Source organism: Dromaius novaehollandiae, chromosome 1 (genome assembly GCF_036370855.1).
Source record: "Dromaius novaehollandiae isolate bDroNov1 chromosome 1, bDroNov1.hap1, whole genome shotgun sequence".
NCBI lineage: Eukaryota > Metazoa > Chordata > Aves > Casuariiformes > Dromaiidae > Dromaius > Dromaius novaehollandiae.
In genome coordinates this window covers 114,511,057-114,534,828 of record NC_088098.1, presented here as the reverse complement: position 1 = coordinate 114,534,828, position 23,772 = coordinate 114,511,057, and the positions used below count along the sequence as shown (strand labels likewise).

General features: G+C 38.5%; 1 long non-coding RNA gene across 2 annotated transcripts; it reads left to right on the top strand.

Annotated features, from left to right (window-relative positions):
• Nucleotides 1-26: 26 nt before the first annotated feature.
• On the top strand, nt 27-22,645 carry LOC112980972 (uncharacterized). Of its 2 annotated transcripts, XR_010392375.1 has the most exons (5): nt 27-229; nt 12,446-12,546; nt 18,994-19,086; nt 19,222-21,212; nt 22,435-22,645. It is a non-coding gene; the product is annotated as an uncharacterized LOC112980972 (long non-coding RNA). The 2 variants fall into 2 exon arrangements; XR_003258566.2 differs by lacking the exons at nt 27-229; nt 12,446-12,546 and adding an exon at nt 18,040-18,088.
• Nucleotides 22,646-23,772: the final 1,127 nt, after the last annotated feature.

The window sequence follows — 23,772 nt, the reverse complement described above, 5'->3', positions numbered from 1 at the left end:
AACTGAGGCATATGCTGTATCTGCTTTCATATCTCTTGATCCTTAAGCTGATCTGTAACCTTAAATCTGTAACCCTAAACCCATTGTTTAATAGGTTTTTTAAACCCAGGTTTTTGTTTCATTTTTCTCTCCTTAGCCAAACTTACTGTGATCAATGTAACAGGGAGGCCTCTTGCAGCACACCAGGGAAGAGTGAATTTGGTGAAATACCTGCGTTTTGTTAACCCAAGTAAGTTTTGAGTAAGGGCCAAATCAAAGTAGTCTGCTTGGGGTGTGGTGGTGGAGGGGTAGAAATAGGAAACTGAGGAACTACTTCCACAGAGCTGAGGGAAATATTAGCATTGCCTTTTTATCCAGTGAGTCAATTTTCTGTATGTTTCTGTATGTTTCTGTATGTAAGCCCTGTGTTTCTGGGTAATATGGAGTCAGGGATGCTATCCCTTCCAGTCTGGAGAATCAAAAGGGCAGCATATTTTGAATGAAACTAAATATACTTTGGAAGACTTCCCATAAGGTAAAGCTCTGAAGATTTTAATTTTTATCTGAATTACGTGTATGCAACTTTTTGACAGTAAGCAAGGGAGAGAGGGAGAGGGAGAGAGAAGGAAAAAAAAAAAGCTTTTGTACATACGTTATAGACCAAATAGAAGAGAGATATGTAGCCAGAAAGCAATACAAAGCCTTAGATCCTCAGACCTTTTTAGTGTACAGCTTTACAATATCAGGCTCATGGTCTGCCTCTTCGTTAAAGTATCTGATGCATCTAGCATATATCCAAAAGGGATAGAGTAGAGATATGCAGTTCTTTACAAGTATGACCTCATTAGGGCATCTATGAATGCTGTGAGTTGGAGGAAATCTTGGCTGCCTACAGTGCACTAGTGACCCTTCTGTATGCAATAGAAATCGGCGAAAAAGACGGTAACAGACCAAGCAAAGACTAGCACAACCACAGAGCTGTTACATTCAGGACCAGGATAAAAGCTGCAAGAAAGCATTTTATGCTGAATTTTGTGAGTTTTGTGCTAGAGATTTCAGAAAATATAGTCCCTCTCTTGCTGATTAAGTTCTGTGCCAAAGGAAACTGGATTTGGTTTGTTCTTTGCAAAATAAAAATGTTGGCCAGGCATCCAACCAGTAAAGATGAATGTGGACTATGCACACTGGGCATCATGTATGTGGGAGACTAAATTTGGCTCTAGCCTGGATATGTGAACATTTTGAGAAGGTTTCTGCATTTGCCTTCTCTGATCCCATGAAAAGAAGGGTGTATCTTTTAATTCTCAAACTGCAAATATAAAAAGTAAACAGAAAATTGTCGTAAAGGTGAATAACTTTAACATATTACCAATGTTCCAACAAAAACCTAAGCAAAATTTAGGAGTAAAATTCTGCCATCCCATTTAAATATGGAATAAAATGTTCTTTTTCAGTTATGAATGCTTACGATGATTGCAGCTGCTACCTGTTCCTGGGTATTGCACTCAATCCTTAACCATACCTTTCTAACTTGAAACACCAGAGAGCAGATGCCAGTAGGGGAACATGCACCGAGTCTATTTCTAAATACATCCACAAACACATTTAGCCCAAACTGCATGAAAATGTTCTTTCTTCCACTGAAACACTAGGGAATAAAGGCTGCTTTTCATAGGGATTTTATTTTTCCTTTGGGATCATTCTAATAGTTTGTTTTTAACTTGCATATAAAAATCAATCTGCCTTTCATTCCAGTTGTTTAATTTCCCTGTCGCCTGCCACTAGGAAGATGGCAGATAGGAAATTACTTCGGAGTATTGAAAAGCAAAAGGCAAGGAAGACACTATCTTATCCAATACAACAATTCCTCCTCTCCTAACTCTGTGTGCTCTTGTGTGTGTAAGGATGGATGATTGGTTTGAAAGGCATACCAGAGGAAAGATAAATCAATAACAAGTCTATCTGTTCTGACAAGTTTGAAATTAAACATTTATATAGCACTGACAGAGATCGGGTTTTCTCTTAAATTTTTTGCATTTTTTTTTTGCTAAGCAAAACTTAGTTTTGAGATTTTTTTTTTCCAGCTTACAACAAAAGTTTTCTTCTTCTTAATCTCTTTAAGGCTCTAGCTGTGACTCTTAAAATTGATCAATGATTTTGACTGGGGAAAGATTTTGGCGTGCCTTCAAGGGTAACAGTTAAGGACTGGTGAATTTCCATATTGTAAAGATCCAGGCTCCTATTGGTGCCACTAACCAGGGAGCTTAAAAAAAACTCATTTGAAAGTTTTGTCCACTGATTTTATGATTTTTTTTCTATTCTATAGAAAGCACAATCTAGTCAATACATATAGAACTTCATGCAGTTTAGACTTTGTTTATAATTAGCAGTACTTAATATGATATAAATTGAAGTGACAATAGAGTAAACAGAAATGTAATATAGAATGCCTGGGAATTTAAAGCTATCAAAATATTCTTTAGCAAAACACAAAACTGAAGACAAAACATAAACTATATGAAATCAGCATTAGTTACTGCAAAAGAAGACATACAGACTTGGAATGCGATTCCTCTGACATCTGTCAAATATCTATAAAATGTTTTCATTGAAGCATTAATCCTTTTTATCATGTAAATCTTACTGAGTCTACTTCTGATTAACTTAGTTAACTATGTTCATAAACTAAAAGTCTGAGGGGCTGCAGATGAGAAAAATATTATCTGATAGGAGATGTCCTTTGAGTTAATCGGCCTTGTTCCATTGACCAAAGAAAAATGCCATAAACCAGGAAGAAACTAATGAATGTGTAAAAACCAAAGGAATGGTTGTTGTTGTAATTACAATTGATAAATCTGGTGAAAGGTCACTTCCAGAAATCAAATCTGATCTTTTTGCCTCAGCTCTCAACCAGGGCTCAGCTCTACATGATGCAAGAATACAAAGGGAGAGGCAAACTTTAGGCAGTTCTGCCAGGTGTCACAATAAAATCCCTACAACAGAGCAGATTAAGAAGACAGGGGTGTGAGGATGACACCACTTTTCTCCATGCAAGCTCCAAGCAGGGCAGGAGAGCAATTGTACCAGGCCAACAACGAATACACTGAAGTCCTCAAAGGGATCCAGAAACAAGGTCTGCCCCAGGTAATGAGGCCCCTTGCAATATGTTGGCTCTCTGTAGTGATGTGCAAGGGGAAGCTGCCTGATCTGGTCCTCAACAAGCAAGAAGAAGGAGTACCTCAAGCCCAGGAGAGGTAGGGCACGGCGTTCCCCAACTACGCTCATTCTTGTAGCTTGATGTTTGTGTCATGCCTCGCCAGGCCATGTCAACTTTGCTTCTGTTGCTCTTGGCACAGGAGCATGTTATCTGCAAACCAGATGGGCAGGAGAGAGCAAGAACTGAGAAGAGGCCTTAGGGAAGAAAGTTGTGCTTCATAGACACTACTGAATATGCTAAGGAAGCACCCTAAATCCTAAAAAAGGAGGCACAATGTAAACTGCTCTTGTCAAATATACAACTTCAAGGGACAAAGTTGCTTTGGTTTTGTTCCTGTTTTACAGAAAATCTGATATTCAGTAAGCCCAAGTGCATTTGGGAGAAACTTGGCTAACTTGGTGTTTTCTTTAAAAAAAAAAATGAAATGTTACTTTCACTTTGGAGGGGAAATGGCTGAAGAAGGAACCTGAAAATGGGGATATGCACAGGCTGTCTTAGCAAAGAAAAGCGGTGTCTTGGAGAGAGATAGCCTAGTCTTCTCGTTTTCAGCAAAAAGTACTTTAAATGTCTGATAGATGGATAGTAGTACAGATACTTGGTGTGAGGAGATCTTGGACAGCTTATCAGCCAATTTAATTCAAAATAGCTGTAGCACTCATTTTCTTCTGTCTATCCCAGCTGAAGATCAAGTCTCATGGCTTGCTAAGTGAAGATAAATACTTCTGCGCCAGACAACTTTAGAGTTTTCCAAAGATGCCAGATTTGAGCTCTGTCTATAGGGACCTTGTTGTTCCTCCTCTACTCTGTTTTAGCAGCAATTTCTTGTACGGGAGAAATGCTTTAGGCTTGAAAAGGCTTGTTGACTGAAAAAAAATTCATTTAATATTAAAGAATATATTCTTGAGGCATCTGGTTATATGTAAGAAAAAAACACCCTGTGACTCAATTCTTTTGACTTTCAAATATGTATCCAGGTAAAAGGCATATCCAAATTTACTTTCATTGGCTGTCCTGCTCTTGATGTTCTGACTGTAACACTACACATGGGTTCTTTTAAATACTGTATCTTTCCTATTAAAATTCAGCCTTGGATTTGGATGCATACAGGTTGACATTCACCTTTACTTGCAATACAGAAAACAGCTGTGGTAGTGGATCCATTATAGTGTCTAAAGACAAACTGAATTGACGAGTGGGGAAGAGCATAGAAGATGGAGGATTAAGTGATGATGTGAGCAGAAACTGAGCTATATATTGTAGCTGTTGTAAATTGAGAAAACAACATAGCTGCAAGGTGTTTTATGATTTGAAAAGCTATTCATTCTCTACACAACATTACTGTTACTTACCTATGTAGGTTGTATTAAAATAAAGCCCAGAGTTAACTGAACCTTAAATTTTATAGGTGCACATTTAATTAAATTGTATGTTTTATCTGCAGTAATAAAATATGAGACTCATCTGAGTTAATGCACAGTTTTACAGTTTTGAAGTCTGAAACATCTCCAGCACCTCCATTCAGGGCTGTTTGGTATATGAGTCATAACATCCATTGAGGGAAAGTGCTAATCTCTGAACCTTTTCATCTGCAGCTAGGTAACTATCCTGCTCATCATGTTGATGTTGTATTAAGCAGGTAAATAAAACTGCTTCCTTTTCTGGAACGAAGTGAACCTACAAAATCAAAAGAAAATTCTCCTAATCATTGTAATTGCTTAACTTTGCAAAATGTTTAATCTAAAAACATCAACAAAGGATAGTACTGTAAAAATATATTCAAACTACGCTGAAGGACATGTGATTCCTGTTGACGTTGGAGGACAGAGGACGCTTTTACATACGGCAACATTACGTGGAAAACCCTAATTTTAACCATATGCACTGTTCTTGCATTGTTTTGCTTCTAGCCTTTGTCAGTGAACAATCTTTCACATCTCCCCATTTTACAATGGGCTTGTTAGCACTTTATTTCAGTTATAAGCCAGGAAAAGACCAGATCATAAGAGTCAGTATGTCCTACTATTAGAGTTTTGTCTACAGAAAAAGTGAATTTACTAAATGTGTACTTCTACATTATGATTTTTGCAAACTGAATTTCCAAAAGTTTAGAGGGGATTTTGATGACCTGATCTGTCATTGCTTCCTTATTGCAGAGCAGTCACTTGTCCATTATGCTTCTTGTAAACTAGAAAGGATTCAACACAGTTTCCATTTAAATCACTGCAGAGCCTCCACTTCAGGGAGCTGCCTAGTGAGATTGTCTCAATTTGACAAATGCCTGTGTTCGGCTCTGCAAGTATATGACTGGAGTTTGGCCTATTTTGCTTATACGTAGATAAGTCAGGACTTACAAGTGGATTCATGTTACTGTCAGTCCATCCTGGCAGATAACCCAATGTGATGCAGTCATTTAGCTCTGACAAAAGAAATTGTATGAAACTTTTAAGGCAGAAGCTGATATGGTTGAAAGTTATTTGCCTTTGAGTTAGCCAAGCTTGTGTGGATTAGGAATGATCTGGACGAAACAAATCAACAAACATTTCTGCTGAAACTGGGCATGAAACTTCCTTGTTGTACTTTAGTGTTCATGAAAACTCCAAAAGATTTTCATATCCACTTCAATTGTTGAGGTCCAAGCTGGTTTATTAGGGACAGGTCAGCTGAAGCCAATTTATCTCCTTTTCTCTAAAGGACTTGCTGTTTTTTGTATATCCTCTGACTGAGATGGGAGAGAAGGAGGGAAATATGTATATATATTTTTTGCTATCCTATCATGAATTTTCCAACTATGATGGATTTTCAATGGACTCTCAGCACTCATGTAGCTGCTGAGTTCTCCAGAAGCCAATGGAGACAAAAAACCTCTACAGGAAAAAGTCACTACCTGTACTTTGGATATCATCCTTTGTTAGTAACAGTAATGATTTGTGCTCATCAGAGAGCAGAACATATCTATCAGACACAAACAGTCTGTTCCTCCTCTCTAAAGACAGTGCTTTGTAGGCGTGAAAGAGTGTTGAAGATTCTTTGTTTTGGAAAGCTGGGGCAAGCATCTGTAGCTTATGCATATGTCTTATTTCCCTCAAATATAAGTTTCTGTTGTCTAGGTCCATATGCAGAAATGTGTAATTCTGTACTTGATTGTAATACACATCAATAACTTACCATCACTGGTGACACTGCTGATTATTTTTCTTTGGAGTAGTGGAAATATAACTTGATGATTCTTTCTAAGAGTTTGTGAATTCTTAAGTAAATAAAATCCTAAGCTAAATCTAAACAACTCTCTTTTATTAGCAAGCAATACTTGGCACAACCATTCCCAAGAGAAATAGTAATACATTACTAACAGGAAATTACAAGTCATTTATCTTAAGGTTTGGTCTTTGACTGTAAAATCTCTTTAGGCAAAGATGGTATCCTTTCACCTCTCTGTAATAGGGCCCTAGGTTTGAATTTGAGACTTTGGGTGTTACGGGTAACATACATCTGTAATAAAATGTTGCACATACATTTACTAGGCAATGTTGCATCTGGGATTTGCATGTTCTTGTTTTGTTTACATTCCGGAAGAAGAGAGGGAATGAGGATTATTTAAAGAAGAAATATTTTATTATCATGCCTGACCAACCTGACTGCTTTCTATAAGGTGACTGCACAGAGAGGAGCAGTGGGTGTTGTATAGCTTAACTTTATCAAGGCCTTTGACATTGTCTCCTATAGTATTCCTGCAGCTGAATCGGTGAGATCTGGAATGGGTAAGTGGATAATAATAAGGTGAGTGAAAACCTGGCTGGACCCTTGGGCTCAGAGGGTGGTGCCTGACAATACAAAAACCACTGGGCAGCTGATTACCAGTGGTATGCCTCAGGAATCAATCCCAGGCCCAAGATGGTTAGTGCTAATAAAGATTAACAGCCTGGACTAAGGGACTGTGTGTGTACTCAACAAGGACCTCCTAGCCTAAATTATTCTATGATTGTTTTCATTTGGGGATTCACGAAACAGGTAGCAATGAACACAAGCAGCTATATGTCATGGTGAATGTGCTCTCCTTCCTTGTAAGAAGCACTTATTTCAGAACAGTGCTTGACAGAGTGTAAATGCAAATTCAATAACATGTTGACTTCATGTCAGCAACAGCGAGAAGGAAGTGGTGTAGGATTAGGCTGGAAAATTTTGTCCAAAGTTGATGTTACTACTGTTGGCTGAGTTAGTACTCCTGGGACTGCTTTTTACATGTAAAAGAATCACTAACTGACCGTATGTTCTCTTTATTCTGAAATGGTAAAAGCAGACAAGGTGGAGAGACTTAGTGTTGCTTCAGAACCTATTTTCATGTGGTTCAGCAGCTCCTCTAGAACTGTCTACTCCCTCACTTTCTAGGGCTTGCCCCAAAATTTAGATCTGTCACTCTTGCGTAAGACAAAGTTGGTAGAAATATCACGGTTGCGGGCTTTTGTATGAGACTAAAAATATTGCCTTATAGTAAACAAGCAGTTTAATATCTGCCTGGAGAAGAAAGACTTTGAATGCCTAGGAGAGAAAGATGACAGCTCTGTTTTACATATTTAACAGTTTGAAGTTTGGAGTTCTTAGGTTTTTTTCGGCCTCTGTACCAAAACAGCCATATCTGATCCAGTAAGCAATAGGTGACTTCTCCCCCCTCCCCCACCACCCCCATCCCCAAAACTCTGGCATTTTATCCATTGGCTGGTTATTCCCAGACACCTTACGCAGCCATTCCTATTTCCACCTGGTCTTTTATAAATTACAGATTTGAAGCACTTTAATTAGACCACAAGACACTCAGCTTCCTATTCTGCTGTTTTTATCTTCTGTTTTCAGGTGTGCCTGATATATATAATGCAAGTCACTTATACTTCCTGATTATCTGTAGTTTTTGGTGAGACCTTTTTTTTCCCCCCCTCTCTCAGCTGACATTTTCTTTGGGAATAAGGAGCAGAGAAATATTTTAAAGTCAACTTAGACTTTAAGAAGGTTGCCAAGCAAGTGTGGGATCTTCTCTCTCTCCTCAATGAAATCCAGTAAGGCACAAATCTGACCAGTTTCCTGCTGGGGTTTTTCAATCCTGACCTGAAAGAAAAGAAGATATTCCATTTTTTCATACTATGCAAGTTTTTCCACCTCACCTTTCCCTTCTCCTTGTCATTACCTATTTAGTTTTTATTGCTACTCTTTCTATATTTTTCCCTATTCATTTCTTCCTCCCATCTAATCCATCTCCCTCATATACTTCTCCCCTCTCTGCAGTCCATGCCCCATCTTAATTTCTCAGCTTCCTTGTGCCTTCAGTGTGCTCTTTTCTAACACTTCTCTAATTTCTTGGGTACCAAGGATCTAAATTATACGCCAAGAAAAAACAAACATCCCATCATATTGTAGAACTGTATTGTCTGTGGCTACAAGCAATAAGACAACTTGAATGCTCTTCTCTTTCAGCTGGAATCTTTTTTCTCTGGCTGTCTTTTATATTTGTGGGTACTTTGTTGGATGGAGGTAAGGACCAATATTATCTACTAGATGTACAATAGTCAGATTGCAATTACCAATAGCTGTACAAAGTGTTATCACTAATGTAAAAATGCCACTGCCCCCAAAATACAAACCCATGCCCTCAGGTTCCATTTTTTCCCGTTCATTTTCAGGTGCAACTCCCACTATGGTGAGAGTGGGACACAGAACCCACAGAAGAGAACAGACACCATTCATCTTAAAACAGTGCAAGGCTACCGTGTTTGTAAATCCTTATGACAGTGAAATATAAATGTTATCATTCCATATTTAGTCAGTCATCATGTTACCTTTCTAAAGACACAGTACACAGCAAAGATCCTTGTCTCTTGTGTAATATCAGAGACAGATGCAACATTAAGCATGAACACTTAGCAGCCACCAAAAAAAATGACATCATAGCAAGCCTTGGTTTGACGCATCTGATGACATCTGTCTTCTACAAGCTAGTTATGTAATGCATAGTCTTATTTCAGAACAACACTTCTTCCTGTAAAAATTACTTCCATTATTATTTTTTCCTTCTCCATTCCTATTTTAATGTGTGTGTGTGTGTGTGTGTGTGTGTGTGTGTGTGTGTGTGTGTGTGTGTGTGTGTGTGTATTTTTTTTTTTAGAGCAAGATGTTTTATCTGTTTTTTCCTTAAGCCTTGATTAATATTCTCAGCTGTTTTTTGGATTCATTTCTTCTTGCAGAGGTAGAAAATCAATAGTCATCTTCAAAAAGAATGCCTGTCAGAACCTGACAGAGTAAAACGTATCTTCACCATGCGTATGTCTCAGATAGATTCCACGAGCTTACTACTGCCCCTTGTAGCTTTGAAAAAAAAGAGGAAAAATATGTTTGAAATCTAGAGATTCTCACTCTGAATATAGAACTTTTGATGTACTTAGAAGTCAGCAAATCATTAAGTGTGCCATTCTGGTACTGGAACAACCTATAAAACATTTACATCTCTAGAAGCATTTATCATGTAATGACAGGAACAATGAAATATGTCCATTTTTAGAATGCCATAAAAGATCAGTTTCCACTTCAATACCCAACCACAGTGCAAAGTTTTATGGTACAGATGGTGCCACCTCAAATAAGGTATTGCCAAATAGAAAAAGATCTATGACTTGACTGTATAAAGGACTTTCCACCTGTGGCTTCCATTTGCCACGGAGGAACTTAGGGTTTCAGTTGTACTTTATGATTGGTGCTAATCACTCTGTAGGATCATTTCAGCCATGCTGCTTAAAAGTTATCTAAATGAATCCAGTAAATAGCTAAGCTATATAAATTAAAACATTTTTTTTTCCTGGAGAAAGTTCCTTAAATTTCAAAAATATCTGTTTATTAACTGCAGGAACTTAGGGCGATTCCTACTTTTACTGAAACATTTGTACTTTTAGAAGATTGGGGTGCAGGATTTAACTGCCTTTCCTCCAACACACAAGCAGTCTTGCTGAGCTCAGCAAAACTCGTTGCTTTGTTGCTTAGAGATAGTTAGCAACTTGCAAGCAAGTCCTGTTCTTTTCTGTGGGTTTATTCAAGTACTTGGAGTTGTGGACTTCCTTAAATCCCTTCCTGAATCAAAACTTGGAGATGACATTCTTTTGGTTGATTTGGTCATTTTCTATTTAGCTGCACTCCTCCTCCTCACAAAAATGATTGAATTTGCAGTCCAGTGTCTTAGCAAGCAGTCAAAAATGTCTCCATGAATCTTCGGATGCCAATACAAATGCCAACAGTGGCAAAATAAAGGTACTCTATAACATTTTAGATTGGCATTTTCACTTTTATTGACAAAAGTTTGCTCTTTTCATCAACCACATTTGCCCATTTTTATATATAGCTTTTAGCATCAGAGAAAAATGTGATTTACAAAGTTAGATCTGACTAACTGAACGGTGGGAGTAGCTGGAAGTCAGGATGTCTGTTCAGAACACTGATCTTAAAAGGTTTGTTAGTCGTGAAATATTTTCAGTCTTTTTTTTGGCTTGCTTCTGTTCCCTGTTCACTTCTATCATTTAGCTCAATGTAGCACTTGCCTCAGTGTGAACTCAGTCTGCCCTAAAGAAAAAAATGGTTGCTTTAAACCATCATATCTCAGTAACAGTAAGAGATAATATCTTCAGTTTGTTATGCCAGCAAAAATGTCTGGGCCGACAAGACTGCCAAGACTCATAAAACTCTTTTGCGTCACTACCAATTTATTGGCATGAATCTGTCATATCTTACTTTGATGTTTACTGATTTTGACTCCAGCTCACGCCAACATTAACTTCCTTTGATTTTTAACTCCTTATTGTGTGTTTGGACACCTTTTGGTAGTGGATATTTTGGGGTTGGTATTTTTCTTATTTATTTATGTTTTTGGAAATTGATGTAGGAAATTGTCTTTAAATTTGGTGTTCTGAGAAAGGGAGGGTCTGTTCAGGTTGATAAGCACTCTTTTTTTTTTCTTTTTTTAATTGTGCATTTAAAATGGACTTGAGCTGAAAAAGATATGCTCCAATATTTTCTTACTTGACACATAGTGTTTAAATGTCATTATTTCAGACAGTCTCTTTTTTAAAATAGGCATTTGAGTCTCCCGCTATGATGAGACCCAGCTCTTTATAGTACCAAATATAATCAGCCACTTTCCATTACTATATAGTATGACAGTATGACTTCATTCCTAACACAATTTACTTAAATTGGACATTTTGGCAGATGTGTCCATGAGACTAGAGGAGCAGAACTTCTATTAAATCATATCTTGAAACAATAACAGATTGTGCTGTAGATCTAGCTATGGAGAAGTTTCCAGCTCTGCTCATAATTTACTGAACATTATAGGAGACATTAGGAAAGTTTATCCAGAAAAAGACTGAAAAACACCCCACGATCTGGCCAGAAATGACAGGCATAGATAAACAATTTGATTTGTCATGGAGATGAAGAGGTTTACACAGCACAGCTACCTAGACAACAATGGTCAGTAAACACGTCCACTTGTAACAACTCCAGTGGCACAGATGAGAGGAAATGAGCAATTCTTTAATGAAAGATGCCTTTCTGTTCTACTCTGCGGGGCTCATATACCATCTTCCTTCGGAGAAGTGACAAAGACAAAATGTGATTCTCCTCTCTGGAGGTAACTAACTGTGCAGGTACTGTGGTGTTTTTAGGAATGACGTGTGCATGTGTACATATTACTTTGTGCTTTACAGGAATGAAGGCAGGTCAAAGAAATTCCCCTAGCACTTCGAATTAAAAGTGGTAAGTCTTATGAGTATCTGAGGAATCTCCGCTCATGATTTCAGAGCAGCCCAAGAGAGCTCAATCACCTGCCTAAACAAAGTGGTGCTCTTTGGCAGAATGCTTCTGGGAATGAAGCAGGATTGTCAACCAGAGACTCCCACCTCAACCCCAAGAAGCACTGGGGTAATTTTTGAGATACGCTGGGGTTGAGGGAGAAGTTCTAGAACTTGAAGTATTCTGGGGCAAGTCAGAATGGCTAAAACCTCTGTTAATATTCACATTTTACACTTGTACTTTATTTTGCATCTTCTCATTGGGGTTGCCTGTTGCTTCTAGGGAAGCATTTGATGTGACGCTTTCTTTACATTGATGGTAGAGGTCAATTATTAGCACTAACCTAAAAGCATGACTGGTCCCAAAAGATCACAGCATCTGAAAAAAGCAAAAACAGAACATGACAAAATTCATTCTGTTCTGCAGATCTTGATTCTACAACGAGCTTCACTAAATTTTCTGAGACCACAAATGCAACCCAATGCGCTCAAAACCTGGGATGATCAAGCTCTCAGTGCTATGGAAAGGTAAGTTTATCTCGTGTAGTATTTCCTCTTTTGTTGACTTCCTAATATCTTATAAAAGACCTATTCAAAAAAAAGAAATAAAATGTAGCATTGGAAGTGCCATCCGGGTAAGCAAATCAATCAAGCACATACATAAATTCCATTGACTTAAAACTGAATTGAGTAGTAACAAAGTACACCAAAGATTTCAGCCCTCTGACCAGAAAAATGCTTAAAACATGCTAGACTAATGAGTATGAATCAACTTGTATTTAAATAAGTTTGAATACTCATAAAGTCAGAGATTAGAAGGCAATATCAACCCCAAATAAAATCAGAAAATGCTTTACCAAAATTGGACCAGGAATTTTCATTCCAAATATAAACAAAGAAAATAATAATATTCTAAATGGGAAATTGCTGATTTGCAACAACTAACAAAATACCTGCAAAAGCAAAGGGGAAATAACAATTACTGTCCTACTATGGATGGAACAGCGACCCAGTCTGAACTCTCATGCCTTGAATGTTACTGAGTTGCTTTGACCTTTCCCTTCCACTGTTGAGATCTGATGAAAACTTAAGGATAAACTTAGTCTCCTGGCTTCTGTCTCTCACTAGTGAAAGATGAACTTCAACAGGTCCTTTCTATAGCAAAACAAAAGCACTCCTTGAGCATAAAGGAGTTACAAAGTTATGACTTTGAAAAAAATAAAGGAAAAAGATAAATAGAAAAGTTGTTATTTCCTGTATTGCCCAGTGCATTTTAAGCTTAAGGACTGGAAAACAGGAGAGATGGTCTGTGACTGTACTTGACTTTGGTCTTTTAGGTGTTTCTTAGAAGGTTTGCTGGGGCAATTTCGCTTTGACTTTGGATTCTTTATTCTACATACTATTTTGCCTGCTCAGAATTTGAAATCAAGAGAAACAAGCACTGGTTGCAGAGCCGCAGTGACCAACCCTCCTCCCTAGACAAGGCATCTCCCTCAGACAATTTTTTTTTCTTACTACTTCCTCAGGGCAATGTAGAGTATGTCCTCCTTCCCTTCCCTCACCACTGCTCAGAAGTGAGCCATCAGGACGTTAGGTTTGCAACCAGCAAGGTTTCTGCCAACTTACATAAGATGGGCATTTAGCCCACTATATCTGCTGCTCATAGTTTGTATACAACACAGTAAGAACCCTAGTTGACCTTTCAGTCAGTAAAGTCTGTTGAAAGTACAGTGAGGTCAGAAAGAGCTAAGGAAACAACTTGGGGGCCAAATTTTAGAGGACCTAAAGTACCAAAAGGCATTTTTTCTGTCTTACTGTGAAGTTCGCTAGCTTCTGCAATAGTCAGGCTTTGAGCCAACAAAGCACTTGTATAGCTGTTTAACTTCAAGCACACAGGCAGCCTGACTGAAGTCAGCAGGATTACTCATATGTCAAATATTGACTATATTAAATGTTTGGCTGGCTTAGATCCAACAGATGTTTATCAGGAATGGCTATTGCTTTAAAGAAAGCAGCTGCATTCAACAGTAAAAGAAAAGGCCTACTATGGGAAATGGGAAGAAGGAATTCACCTGAACATAGAAAAGGCTGGGTGGGAATACCTTTATTTATTAAAAACAAAAAAATCTTTAAACCTTTTAGGATGTCTGACTACCCCAAGACTTGCTTATACACAATTCTATTGAGTCTTCATTTGTCTACTGAAAGCATGAAATGTCATTACCAGAGAGTCAGTGGTGTCTAATGACCTCAGAAATGCTGTGGCTGTGTCACCTGGGGCAGTGGAGCTGTTTTCCATCCATTCTTACCATAAATGACAGTAAAACATGTTAAAGTTTGTCTGGGTGTTTCTTGTTTTAGTTTTCTAGTATGGTAACCTATATTTAACTTTTAACTTTTATAATTAAAAGTTTCATCTTTTTAGCTCCTATTTCTACTAACAGTCCCCTATTCATTTAAATAAGTTTACAGATGGAAGGCTATTTTCAGAAATGATCAGTAAGTATAAGCATTGGCTTATATTTACTTCTGTGGAAGTCAGCAGGAAAATTCCTACTGCTTTTTACTTGGGAGTAGAACTATGTCAACACTGAATGGTTTTGAAAATCTTCAGTGTCACTTTGACTAAATGCTGTGCAGGTATAATCTTGAAGAAATTAAGCTAAAATATTTAATTAAGTATGACATAATACTTTCAGTTCACACTTTTTCTCCTTAACATGGGTGCCTTGTCTGCACAGGCAGAGACATACCACAGAATAAGTCAAGTACTTCCTACAGATACTGCTGCTTTCTTTAGGCAGCTGTTGTAGTATGTTAGGGAGCTCACAGAGTTTACCTGAAATAGGTGTTTGAAATACACCAGCTGTTTGCATCCTTGCTGCTACACCTAACTCCTTTCCTTTTTTCTTTTTTTTTCCCCTTTTTTTTTAAACAGATGGAATGTTAGGAAAGCAGGAATTTAGGTAATTTGTATTTGCACTTCAGTAGTATACCATTAACATCTGACTAAAGACAGTAGGTGATGCAGTCCTGCAAGAGCAGAAAAAAGTGACCTTATTCAAGAGAATTATACATATACATGAATGTTCATATATAGATACAAATATTTTGGTAATTTCAGCATACTGACTTTTAATGCTTCTTTCCTGCTAGATTCAGGATGTTTTCTGAAGAATGAGGCTGTGGTCCCATGATAGTTTAAGCCTACATAGATTCGGATGACTGCAAAATCTAACCTTATCAAAAAATACGTGCATCTTTCAGCTAAATTGGCTTCTCAGCTAGCTCATAACCTAAGTACTGGTGCTGGAGTAGGGTAGAAGATGGGAAAGCCTGGCTGAAGGCAAAGGTATGGGCATGTAATAAAAATGATCAATGCCCTACCTTTATTAAACATTTTTCACATGATTAAATGATCAGTGGTGGGTTCAGTTAGTTTTGTATGCTGCTAATGCTGTTGCAGTGCTAATATATTGTTTCTGCTAGGCCACATAATTAACGAGGATCAGGGCTGTATTTCATTTCTTGGTGTGAAGTTATGTCAATAACTATCTTTTAACAGACATAGCGCTAAAAAAACCACTATACAGAGGGTATAATTTTCACTCTCTCTATATTTATATAACTGTATATTATATATATTTCTTTTAGTTATGGATACAAATCATATCTGGCTATAGATGTAATGTTTAAGTGCAAGGAGGAAGGGGGAGGAATACATATATTCACAGTAAGATAGTAAGGGGTGCACTATATTTGGTATAAAAAGTATAAGAAACTAAACGAAACAATTCAGAAATTGGATCCAGCAATGTTGGATTTATCTGCTTAATTTCCTGCAATACTTTTTTATTTGAGACTTCAGAAACTGAACATCACCAGTTATGTCTGTTTATTGTTTTCAATATATTTAGGTTTATAGCTATGGCATAGTAGATATACTGTATGGTTATTATGATAGAAATATTTGCCCATTATATTTTGAGATGCTGCTATTTCCAGTATAACTTTTCATTAATTTTCTCTACTATAAGAATTTCTCCTTCACTCCCTGAAAACTGAATTTGCATCAGGTTTCCTGAATGTATCATGTGCAAAATTCAGAGCAAATGAGTGAGACGTATTTGCCACTTAGCTCTTCCATACAACAACTCCATCACCTTTTCCAAAATGCAGATGATGGTTCTGTTTTTTTAACTTGAGAAACAATTCAGGCTGCTTTTGGAGCAAGGAAAATGTGTCAGGTGATATAGTCAAAATAACATCAGTGATTTCAGAATCAAATCTTACATGTTTGAAAATGACTTTAAGTCAGCTTCAGATGAATCACTTTTGAAAACGGACTAAGCAAGCTTTAACTGGATATTAGTTTTTACCGTTTGATCTGATTTAGTCCATGATTATGTAGTGCTGTAGTTCACAACAAGCTGAATTGAGAGTTAATTCCCAGGGAGGTCTTTCTTTCGTGTACAAAGATAAGCTTTCATATGCAGGTGTCAGAATCTGCTCTTTACTGCTCTGTGATATTTTGAAAAAATACATGGTCCTGCAAATGTCTTAACATGACTCTGATCCTCCTTAACTCTGCATATTTCCATACTATTATAAAAGCCGCCGGATCACTTTTAATGCTTCACTAGCAGCTCATTAAAAAATGCAGAGAATAATGTCAGGAGCTCTGTTTTGATGAATATTTTGAAGCTCACACCTCTGCGAGCGCCTGAATAAACCATCCCTGTGGGTTATGCAGGAACCCAAACTCAGCATAGGGCAGGCTGGGGGCAGCTCGGCAGCCTTCCTGCTGTTCTCAGCACCAAGGTGGAAGGTGCAGCCCTCTGCAGTCACTGTGTGTGTGGGTAAGGCACTGGATCTATGTTTTAACAGCTGATGAGAGGATGTGCTGATGATGATGCCTTGCTTTAGCTTGCTGGCATGCAAAGTCTAGTTCTATAATGCCATTCTCGATGGAACCAACGGTGCCTGGTCCAGTGAGTGCCTTTTGCAACTCCTGCTGTGGGGGAAGTGTAGTTCACCTACTCTCCCACTCTCAATATGCTTTTGTGTCTCTGCTCTAACTTGGGAAGAGAGATGTCCATTTTGTGTAAAGGCAGATGTATGCCAAATCAACTTGAACAATTATTTTAAAACCCTTTTGCTGAAAGAAATTGCAGGATGATTACAAAAGACACAGGATCTGAGGGTGTTATTCTTGTATACAGAAAAATCTGCAGTTCTTCATTGCAGTCTCCCCTATCCCCTCCTTCTTCAACACAAAACCATCCATTACAAAACTCCTGCAGGCACTGATTCATGCACTTGTGATTAAACTTTCCTGCTTCTAATACTGGGAGCATTTTATAAAAAATGGTTGCAATTCTGAGGTGGACTTAGTGCTGTTGTGCAGCTGTCTTGTTATGCTCCTGGCCTCTCATCAGTGATTTCAGTCTTACTGTGAGACTTTACATAAATGAATCTGTGGGAAGAATTAATTTATATTTTGATGATCACCCAATCCGCATAGCTGCATGATGTACTATGCTTTGTGATAACAGTCAGAGATAGCAAGATCCTGATAGCTAGTCTACAGGCATTTTCAAGGTAACATGAGATGATACTTTCCCTTGCCCCAGAACAATATCAGCTGTCTCATCAAGCAATCTGATCAGTACTGTTTCTCATGTATGTGTATCAGCCTGGACTTGTTATTTTGAACATCAGATAACATGAGAAAATTCCTCACGTTCCATAGTTTCACAAAAAGTTCTGAAGAGGCCCCTTCAGCTGATTTGTAAAATGTGAATTACAGCTATGTGAAGAGTTCATAAGAGGATTCATCAAAGGGTACAATATTCTAAGGCTTTATACTCTTCCACCTTCTCACATTCTATTCTACAAAATAAATTTACTTCTAGATGATAAGCACAGGACACCACAGCAATCTCTGCAGCATCTAAAAATACAGAGGGCCACCAAGAAGCTGCACTTCTAATTTAAAACGTTTCCTTTACTTTCAGGTCTATTATTTGGCTTGAATTGCAGAACTTGAGGGAAGAACTACCAGATTTTGGTAATGAGAACAAAGGGAGACCTTTTTCTTTCCATTCTTTTTTCAGTTTAACAACAACCTCTCACATATAGGCATTGCACAGCCTGTTCCATGACACTCTTTCACAGCCTCTTAATATGGATTTACACATGGAGAGTTATAGGTCCCCTCTTTAGCCCCTGCCTCCCACTCCCCTGGTTCAGTGCTAGCACCACAAATGCTGCTGCAGCATGGCACTGCAAATGCAAATGTGCCGATATTATCAGAGGCAATGGGAATATCTCAGTGAAAACCTTGATCTCTTAAAGGGAGAGGGTCTGAGGCTACAGCACAGCCACCAGCATTTATACCTCCTATTTCTCTCTCCAGCTAGATCCACAGGTTTCCAGGAGCTGGTTGTAGTCTTTTAAACAGCTGTACAGGGAGTGAAGGGACGGAAACCTGTGGCACCCACCAGCTCAGCTGCTGTTGAAATATTTCCACTTGCGTAACAATTCTTGGATTGGCTGCTTTTTGTCCGCGTTTGAGGTGCAGGCTTATGACCTGAGAGACTCCCTTGTTGCTTGCCGTGTATCGGTAGAGTTGTGTTGCAACTGAATTTGTCATTTTATAATGTAAAAGCCTTGGACTTCACTTCCTGTGAACGGTCTCTGTTGACTGTTTTCAGATTTTCGCAGCCTTCAGAAAAGCTACTTTATTTTTTCTCCAGGGATAGTTGGGGGAGTGCTGAATTATGCCGTGAGTTAAGTTTTTCTATAAGCAAGTTGAGAAACGAGGATGCTTTTGTTAAAGTTTCTTGACAAACAGCTGTTCTATGTTAAGTGGAGCCTGCTACTGTTCTTAAACTGATCGTTTTTATTTTCACTATTACAGACTGTAGCTGGGACTTTCAAAAATTGAGCTGAGCACTGTATTTCTATCAACAGGTGGTAGGATGTGTCTGTGCATTCCAACCTGCTGTGTTAGCACCTACCAGGTATTTTAGGATCTGACACACCATGCTGAAAGAATCAGAATAAGTATATATTTTTTCATTCTGTCCAAATTGTTCAGCTAACTGAAGTCAGAATCTAAAATATTTTTAATGTCGATATATATGCACACATACTCCATCTGTTAAAATTCCCTATTTCCTTTTTTTATTTCACTTCCAGGACAGTGTTGAAACAAAGGACCATGTCTAATTTCATACAGGAAGCTCTTTGTGCCAAATTAGAGCCCTTTTTTCCTCGGACTCCATTCAGACGCACGTGGAAGGCTTATATGGTAGAAGTGGAAGCCAATACAAAAATATCAAGATTTCTGTTTAATAATTTCACTACATCCAAGTACAGTTGGTTGATCTATTAGCAGCACCCTTGTCTCATGTACAAAGTCTGTAAGGGAAGTAGGGTTATATGTTCAATCTCACACTGGGAAAGAGGGGTTACTGTGAGCCTGAAAGGTGAGAGGAGGTCTTCACGGCATGCTGGGTCGATGTCAGACAATGAGAGTGCTCTGGGCAAAGCTACAGAAGAAGAGCTAGATCCTGTGGGGGTAAACAAGACATGTTTGAAGCTCGAAAGGGAACCATGACTATGGAGAGAGGGGCAAAGCACTGGGAAGATGCACGACAGGATTAAAAAAAAGTAAATCTCAGAGAAAAAATACTTCATGGTTTTTGAATATTGCTGAGAAAGCTTAATAACCCACTCAGAGATTGAGAGAAATCAAAGACATCCTATTGGTTGCATCTATTTTTTGTTAAATATTAATGATTTGGGACATTCACACCACAAACAGCAGTGTTGTTTTATCCGAGAGGACAAATCATAGCACAACAAGCAGCTGAAAAGAGGCCAAAAGGACAGTGAGTATCTCATCTGGTGACCTTCATAACATGGAAAAAAACACATCACAACTTTTAGTTGCAGGGATGCAAATAGCCAAATGTCATTCGCACAGTTGCTCTGGAGTTCCTGCGGGGCTGGATGCTCTCAGGGAATTGCTTTAACCATTCAGAAATGCTTACTGTTCTCTAGATAATGCCAAACTTGACTTGCCTGACAAGAAATCTGCCTGTTGTACTGTATGGTGACTTGTAACATCTATGTATTTTTGTTTGTTAAGAGGTGCATGCTTGTATTCAGAGTTGTTTGCATATGGGATGATGAGGAAACAGAATACCAGAAAGCCTGCACCTGCAATACTTTACTGGTAAACTGACCACGCAAGGCATGAGGCCAAAAATAACTAGGAAGATTCACTGCATGCAGTGAAAAAATGGAATGAATGTTAAAATCCAAATTCTGCTAGACTGCCTTATGTAGTAGCTGGGTAAACAAAATCACAAGTCACATTTGATGCAGAATCAAATGAAGAAGATGCCATTCTGAACATCTCCTCTCTACTGAGGAGCATAGCAAGAAGCAATAGCCTCCATCAGCAACAGGAAGCTGAGAGAAGCCATAATAATATCATATTTGTTTGGTACAGAGTGATGTCCATATACATTCACATCCCAATCAGCGGTGCAATTACTGCTGCTCACATCTCCATTTCATTTCCTTGGCTGAGCACTTCTGGGATTTTGGACTGTGATTGCATATTCACTTGGCTCCTCCATTGGTATTGTGTAGATATCATCAGCTCTTAATACTCCCATGCTATGCAGAAGAAATAATTTACATCTGAGTGGGTCGCCATGGCTACTGGCTACCTGACTGTTTACTCTATCTGCAAGAGCCAAAAACTGAAGGTGCTTTGCAGAATTCAGACGAGGATAAACTGTTCACTATTTGAAATCATAGCTGCACGTAACAGCACATGCTTGTGTAGGTTTGATTAGGTACAATCTCTCTCTTCGTGTTCTGGATGAATTTTTAGAGACTCTCATTCTCAGGGTTGCCAGCTGACTCCAAAGGAATGACTGTCTCTAGAGGACACTTTACATGACAGTGAGCAGATTAATTATACCTGCAAATGGTTTAAGGTGTAGCATAAAGTCTAAAGGTTTTCCATTAAAATTAATTCTGTGCTATTAGGAAATCCTACTGGAGTTGTCTGAAGCAAATCTGGTGACTTATGCTGCAGTATTTTTGGAAGAGTACAGAAAAATTCCTAAACTGGGACTAATGCATAAGGGTGCCAATTAAATGGGATTCAGGTAGGTCCTTAACTTCCATAGGTTCATTCAGAAACACTAGCTTTGTAGGATTCTCTTCTCTACATGGATCACACAGGCAGGGAAACAATATCATCCCCAGTAAAGAAAATGATGAAAACTGAAGTGAAGTGACTCCAGAATGAGACAGTGAGTCAGCATCAGGGTCAGGACCAAAGCTCAAGCTTGCCAGCTCAAACCCTCTCCTCAGAGTGAAAACAAATAAAATAACCATGTCAGTGAAAGCAGTGGCTGCAGTATACTGAAAGAAATTTGACTGATACGAATAAAATACAGCTGAGAACAGGACTAATAACTTTTGTCATTGTGGAGGCAGTAAGTCTCCATGATCAGAAATTCAGTGGTCATCAGTAAACTGTATGTATTTTGTAAAAATCCTTGCACGTATTAGGAGACATTTGGCAATGCTGTAATTGCATCCATGCCACAGGCTGCCTGTTCTGCCTTTGAAATTCGTGTATGAGTCCTCCTGAGCTCTCTGCAGTGAGACCCGCAGGAGCATCAAGGGAAAGTTTACTGCTATAAAAATAATCAAAGAATATTCTAGTCGTTGCGATACTGTTTTGTTCCCCTCAACAACCACCTGTTTTCACTTCACTATTATTTTGGGAGGGAAGTTGGAGAATTTTGAAATTTCCCTCTTTCCCCTCCAGCAATAACCAGACATTTTTCCATGACAAAACAATCCAAAACTCTTCTGACTAGACATCTGACCCCAAAATGTGCTGCTTTTTTAAGTGTGGCAGTGAACATCGGTAGAATGAAATATCTGCTTACTTATTTACCACTGAATTTCACTGTTATGAAACAGACTTGAAGTGTTTTGTTGTCCATTGTGGAATAAGATCAGCATTTATAGATAAGATCCCCTTGCTTCACGAGTCTTCAATAAGAAATTGTATAGCCGAAGAATATTTCCATACACAGTAATATATTAAAATGAAAGTGCTATAAAATAATATCAGACGTCATTTGCACCCAAAGATACACATGCAGAGCAAAAAAGTAGCGAAACAAAACCTGACATGCATGCTTGGACATCACTTTGAAAGTGATCTCATTAAAACTGAAGCTCAGCAATTAAAGAGAAAACCGCATTTGAACAGAGTTTGCCATTACTTACTCAAAGCACTTTATTAGATTCTAAGGTAACCCCTGTCGCTTTGTGATTTAACCTGTGTTGCTTTTTTCTTTCTGGGGGAAGATTATTTTCATGGCCATAGCTGGAGCACTACCAAGACCACCACCACCACCTCATAACAGGAGTGACAGCTTCCAAGATTAGGTAAGACTGAATTTTATACTAAGGCAGAGAAAGCAAGGAAAAGAGTTTATCTGACCTTCTATAAAGATCCTAAAGGAGAACAGAGAAGGGAAAATAGGACACACTTTTTTTTTTCTACTGGTAGGTCATCTCCAAGTTTTGTAGACCTTACAAACAACTTTTGAAAAAGCCTTTAGCTATAGCTGTTCTACGTAGCTAACTTGATAAAATCTTAGCAAATAGCGCCACTGGTTTGGACCAATGGACTGGCTGTAAATGGTCTTCCTATACTCTTGACCTTTCCCCATGAAAGGATTTTTCACCTGAGACTTCCCTCACCTCCCCCAAGGGGTTCAATCCCATGGGTTTGCCCCACTCCTAGTGCTGGGCGAAAGAGGCCTCCCGCCTGCCCACTATGAGGATGGGGTGGACTTGGCTGATCCAGAGAAGCAGCAGTCTAATTTTCTGAAAGTATGGTTTGATTTTAGCAGCAGGAAGAAGTGTTTGCAAAGAACTACTAAGCCAACTTATAATAAAAGGGCTACATGAATCTATTTTGGCTTTCTATCCATCTGGAAGCCTAATTTTTTTCAGAACTTGCAAAAAGCTTCCATCTGATTGCCTCCATTGTTTCTGGAAAGAATTGGTTTTGAATGACCTCCATCAGCTCTACCAGGATGTTGCCTATTTGCAACCATTGCACTGCCTTTCCAATGTTTGTGTTTAGAAGCCAACTGGTTAGAAACATTTGCACAGCAAATCTTTCTGTAACCCCTCAAAGCCATGTGATTATTATCCTAACAAGCAGATAACAGTACTAAATTATCATAGCACAGCCTGACGCTGTTCCTATTTAACTCATCCTAATTTATGAGCTGTGTTGTATCATGGCTGTGTCTTTGTTCAAAGTACCTATTTATTGCACTCGTGAAAAATACTGAATATCTGTATGTTGGGGGGAGGGATGGTCCTCATTTGCCTGTCAGAAATCTCTCTAATTCAGCAAGTATGACTCAAGCAATTCCCCAAAGCCTTCATACATCATCAGTTCATTCATTTGTATGAGAAGATTCATATTTGCATGACCATATTTGCGAGGGGGATGCTGTGGTCCCAAGGTATTTTGTTGCACGTTACAACCGGTCCAATACTGCAATCCAGTTTGCCATCCCTCTGGTAAACATCCCTCTGCATCTGGATGAAGCTTTGACCAAGAGTCTTGGCGAATGTCAGTTTTGACCTAAAAAGAACATGTGCCTAAGAGCAGCAGTAAGGAGA